This window comes from Cyprinus carpio, chromosome B22 (genome assembly GCF_018340385.1).
Source record: "Cyprinus carpio isolate SPL01 chromosome B22, ASM1834038v1, whole genome shotgun sequence".
Lineage (NCBI taxonomy): Eukaryota > Metazoa > Chordata > Actinopteri > Cypriniformes > Cyprinidae > Cyprinus > Cyprinus carpio.
In genome coordinates, this window is record NC_056618.1 from 27158947 (window position 1) to 27164716 (window position 5770).

Genomic DNA, 5770 nt, shown 5'->3' on the forward strand with positions numbered 1-5770 from the left:
GAGCAGGAAACAAAACACAAACAACACAAACAACACAAAAACACATTTGGTAAATGGCAAAGTGTTTGGAATGAAACATATTGTACTTGGAAAATAATTGTAATCATGATTACCTAACTGTTACTATAAATAATTTTTAGAGATAATTCAAGTTTATTTTTTTTGTATAGCGCTTTTTACGATACAGATCATTGCAAAGCAACTTTACAGAAAATTAAATTTCTACAATATTTAGTAGTAGCTTATCAGTGGTGACTGTCAGTTTATGTGTATACGGCAGAAATGTTCAGAAAAATCAATAAAAGACGTAATCAAACAGACGATTAACACTATTAACAGCAATTATGCAATCAAACTTAGAGCAAAATGTGGTAGTTCTGTATGTTGTCTCTGGGTTAGCATCATCTGAGGTCCTCTGAGGGGTTGGCATCATCTCTTCTCAGGTGTTCTGGATCCAGACTGGAGCTTGTGTAAATCCTAGTTACCACGGGATGTAAATAATCAGTGAATACTGTTCTTGTTTGTTGCTAATTGAGGTGGTCATTGTGCAGCTTGTCTTTCCACATCTTAGTCCAGTGAGTTCTTTGCTTGGGAGCTTTCATTTCTGCACCTGTAAAGAGCACATAATGCATAAGTATCGATTACTAAAGGTCTAACTGAATGCACCCAAACTGAATTAAATTATATTGTATTAAAGCACATGTTGTTTGAAAGCCTATTTATTTATTGTTATTTACCCATTAAACTAAATAAAAATAAATTTCCCCCCAAAATATGTCTGAAATTTAAATATTACAAAACCCTTATAAAAGATAAACATCACCCCAAAATTAAAATCATTTACTCCCTTTATGTCATCTACAGGTGACAAACCTGTTGGTTTTGACTACCAGCATTCTTCAAAGTATCTTCTTTTGAGTTCTGTATAAAAACAAAAGGCAAGGGTTTTTAAAAAATCAGGCGGAATTGATGTAATAATGTAAATGATGACAGAATTCTGGGTTAACTATACTTTTAAGTAAATTAATAGAAACACTTTTCACTAGTCATCACTGCAGAAAAAAAACAGTGAATGCCAAAATAAAATGCTTGAAAAATACACATTCATTACATCCATATCTTCCTGTTGGTCAGTTTGTCTCTTCAGTTAAGATTCCCCCAACTGTTGCAGAAAACATTTTATTACATGGCATAATCATGGTCAGTGCAGACATGTACTGTACTTGAACTCACTTTCTCATCGACTCTAACTGTTCCTTGCTAGTCCAGTCAGAGAAGTATAATAAAAATATCATCTCCTCATCAGATGATCACAACAGTCTTATGAACAACCTCCACCACTACTTCTACGACAACACTTATTTTGGTTACTACAAAACATAGGTTAAAAGACATTTGTTGCTCATATAAGATAAATATTCAGTTATTCCTGTATGTCTCTACATGCTAAATGAAGAGGCAAGCTGAAACAAAACTGTGATTCTGTGTTTTATTGTAGTCAATTTCATGTGTTTTGGTAGTGGTGAGCACTTTAACATACTGTATAAGTCTGCTTACATAGCAACTGTAAAAGCAGGACACAGCTACTGCAAATTATCTCAGACATATTGATGGACATAAATTTGACTGCAATACATTGTCATCGTAAAAAATCACTGCAACTAGCTTATATTTAGTTAACTGATATTATTTCAAAAGAAAGTTTTTCTATAATTATAATAATAATACAAACAAATCCTCTTCACTTTAACATCATTGAAGTAGTAACATTCATAAAAATAAGAATGTGATAACTAAAACTACAAACCTTTTTCCTTGAATGCACTGGGCCGTCATTATCATCCTCTTCCTCATCTGTTTGTTTGCAGATTGGAGTGTTGTTCATCAAAGTTTAGTGCAGCGTAACTATACTCAGATAACTGTGCTTAGATCAATGATCAAAAACATCTCATTGATTTATTAGTGCTAGGAGGAGCATAACAAAAGTTTTCTGGTAAATCAGCAGTCTCGCACAAGAATTCAACCTCTTGCAAGTTACATTATGAACTTGCTAACTAAAATACTAAAATGTAAAAACGCATCTATCCTTATGAGAAATATTTAATCATAAAAATCCCATACATCCACATCTCTTGGTAAATAATCCATTGTGATTTGTTGTTATCAAAGCCCAGAGCACAGCACGGCAGACTGATGGAATTGCAATTCAGTCGTACAAATGGCGGCCGCATTACTGTGTGACGTCACATGAAACCCATGAATTGCGCAGACAGTCAGCAGGACCATGGCCAGCTTGGTGGTGCTATAACGCCACCTTTCACCACCTTCACCTTCCTCGATCCCCCTGTCTTCTCTATGAGGTTATTCAGCCTCACTGTGGACTTATATACAAAGCACTTCACTGCAGCACAAAAGTTGATGCAGGTCATACACTCCAGCTAAGCGGCTGGTACAGGTCACCAGAAGGCTCCGTCTTCCCAGAATGACCTTGTTGTTAAATTCCTGAGGGGAGCTCAGAGACTGAATCTGCCTCTTCCTTATATGGTGCTGACTTGAAACATATCCATAGCCCTCGGGGCCCTATGGGACACTCCCTTTGAGTCACTCCATTTGGCCAACATACGGCCCCTGACGCTTAAAACTGCCCTCATTTTGACATTAGCGTCAGTCAAGCAAGTGCACGATTTACAAGCACTGTCATTCAGCCTTGAACCTTGAGTTTGGGCCTAACAACTGTAAAGACACCCTCAAACCAAGACAAGGTGCCTAAAGTGCTCACAACTTAGTTCATCAACCTTCTAGCTCTTCCCAACCCAGACAATGAGCAGGGTCCCAATTCACTCTGCCTGGTTCGGGCTCTTAAAATATACAGTGGGGAAAATATTTATTTGATCCCCTGGATATTTATTTGATCCCCTGCTGATCCCCTTCATTTAAATGAAGGGTCTGTAATTTTTATGGTAGGTTTATTTTAATGGATAGAGACAGAATACCGACCAAAAAATCCAGAAAAAAACACATTATATAAAGGTTATAGATTGATTTGCATTTCAGTGAATGAAATAAGTATTTGATCTCCTACCAACCAGCAAGAATTCTGGCTCCCACAGATTAGTCCTGTTACATTAAGAAGTTACTAATAATGTCAGCTCATTAGGTGTATTAAAAACACCTATCCACACAATCTGTATCTTCCATTCCAACCTCTCCCACCATCATGGGCAAGACCAAAGAGCTGTCATAGGATGTCAGAGACAAGATTGTAGATCTGCACAAGGCTGGAATGGGCTACAAGACCATCAGCAAGAAGCTTGGTGAAAAGGAGACAACTGTCATCAAAATAATCATCAATCTGCCTCAGTCTGGAGCTCCATGCAAGATCTTGCCTCATGGGGTAAGGATGATCATGAGAAAGGTGAGGGATAAGCCCAGAACTACACGGGAGGATCTTGTTAATGAGGCAGTTGGGACCACAGTCACCAAGCAAACCATTGGTAACATACTATGCCGCAATGGACTGAAATCCTGCTCAAACCACTGCTCAAGAACTCACATATACAGGCCCATTTAAAGTTTACCAAAGAACATCCAAATGATTCAGAGAAGGCTTGGGAGAAAGTGCTGTGGCCAGATGAGACCAAAATTGAGCTCTTTGGCATTAACTCGACTCGCCGTGTTTGGAGGAAGAGAAATGCTGACTATGACCCAAAGAACACCATTCCTACAGTCAAGCACGAAGGTGGAAACATTATGCTTTGGGGCTGTTTTTCTGTTAAGGGTACAGAACAACTTCACCTCATTGAGGGGCAAATGGACGGGGCCATGTACAGTAAAATCTTGGATGAGAACCTCCTTCCTCAGCGAGAACACTAAAGATGGGTCATGGATGGGTCTTTCAACATTACAATTACCTGAAACATACCGCCAAAGCAACAAGGATTTAGAGAGGATTTGTAAAAAGAGGAGTGGACCAAAATCCCTCCTGAAATGTGTGCAAACCTGGTGACCAACTACAAAAATGTCTTACCTCTGTGCTTGCCAACAAGGATTTCTGCACCAAGTACAAAGTCATGTTTTGGTTGGGGATCAAATACTTATTTCACTCACTGAAATGCAAATCAAGTCTAACCATTATATAATGTGTTTTTTTTCTGGATTTTTTGGTTTGTATTCTTTCTCTATACGTTAAAATAAACCTACCATAAAAATATCAGACCCTTCTGTAAGAAATTATAGTCTGCCTTGACCCAGCTTTCACTCCAAATTGTGTATGAAACTATGCTCCTTTCCCTACAAAGAGCTTAATTATCACAGAGATAGTTCTTTCCGATCTTAATATGTAAATAGTACCTCCAGAGCATTAAATTGTCCCTTATAGTGTGGGAGCAGCAGCAGGATATCGAGAACCATCTGCTGACCAAAAGGATACATGAAATAACTGCTTGGGATTCTGTTTAATCTTATTACCTTGACATTTGTTTGTTTCCACTTGAAAGTCTACCAAAGATCTGGGAACGGAAGGCAATCACTTTCATTGTTATCCGAAATTTACATTTAAAACTAAACTTCATTTATATGTTGAGCAGGAAAATGAACATAATACAGTATAAAATATTTGAGCTTAGGATGTTCGGGATTCATTCTGACTCCGCTGAAGTGCTGTTTGTACTTTGTCACTGCTACTCTGTAATAAAAGTTATTCTTCATCTAAGATCTTAAACGTCCTCATCACTTTTTCTTACACTTCTTTCATTTTTTTGTGGGCAAACTTGCAAAATAACCAGGGGATCAAAAAAATATTTCCCCCACCATATGTTTAGTGCTCTGGCCATTTTCATTAGTCAGAACAGCTCTTTGTATGCCTTTGAGGTCGCTCTAAATGGCTACCAGTCAGGAAGCAGAAACTGTCTCACTGGATAATTGATGCTATAGCCCTGGCTTACACTGTCCTGTTGGAGTGAGGGCCCACTCCACCAGAGGAATGACCTACTCGTGGGCTTGGTCCAGCCGAGATTGATTTGTGAGATCTGTGCGGCAACCAGCTGGTCTTTGCCATCTACCATCGCCATATTTTGTAACTTGGATGTCTCTGCCCTTAAGGCAATGGATTTTGTTTGCTTAATTGACCTAATCCCTAATATAAGTGGAGAAGATCTTGTATGTAGACCCCAGGCTGGTGGCTTGGCTTTCATGATTGGCTCATGCCTTTTAATCCACAAACTCAGTGGGTGAACAAGCAGGGGCGAATCCCAGGAAACTCAATGGGCTTTGATTGCTGATCTCAATTGTAAAAGTACAAATACCAATAAAATCTGACAAAAGAGTATCTTACCTTGAGGTCCTGGAATGAAAGACACAAGGCTAAATGCCGGCTTTGCCGCACATGCTTTTAAGCTTCCTGGTCTCTGACTTCACCCACCTATGACATCTTGCCCATCCATTGGTCTGATTACACACATGATTCAGAGCCGGTCACGCTGAAGGTGTTCCCAAAGTGTTCTATGATGCAGCTCGAGTTCCTGAAGAGGAATCTTAGTTATTGTCTCAAGATATATCACTATCTATATATCATCCAAAATAAAATTACAAGGTACAAAATTGCAACTCCTCAAATGATTTACAGGGGAGGTAAAGGATTCATAGAAAAAAAGAAAATTCAACCTACCAATAACATTCATTTTTATTATCGAAATTCTACCTTGTAGTGACATTTTGAGATTAGACCATCTCTGCATATCCGCCAAGATTTCATGTTTATTATAATTCGTAC

General features: G+C 38.4%; 1 long non-coding RNA gene across 1 annotated transcript; it reads right to left on the bottom strand.

Moving 5' to 3' along the window:
* Positions 1-389: 389 nt before the first annotated feature.
* On the bottom strand, positions 390-1272 carry LOC122141583. Its single transcript, XR_006157945.1, has 3 exons — positions 1234-1272; positions 874-921; positions 390-610 (listed from the first exon to the last, which is right to left on the bottom strand). It is a non-coding gene; the product is annotated as an uncharacterized LOC122141583 (long non-coding RNA).
* Between the last annotated feature and the right edge of the window lie 4498 nt (positions 1273-5770).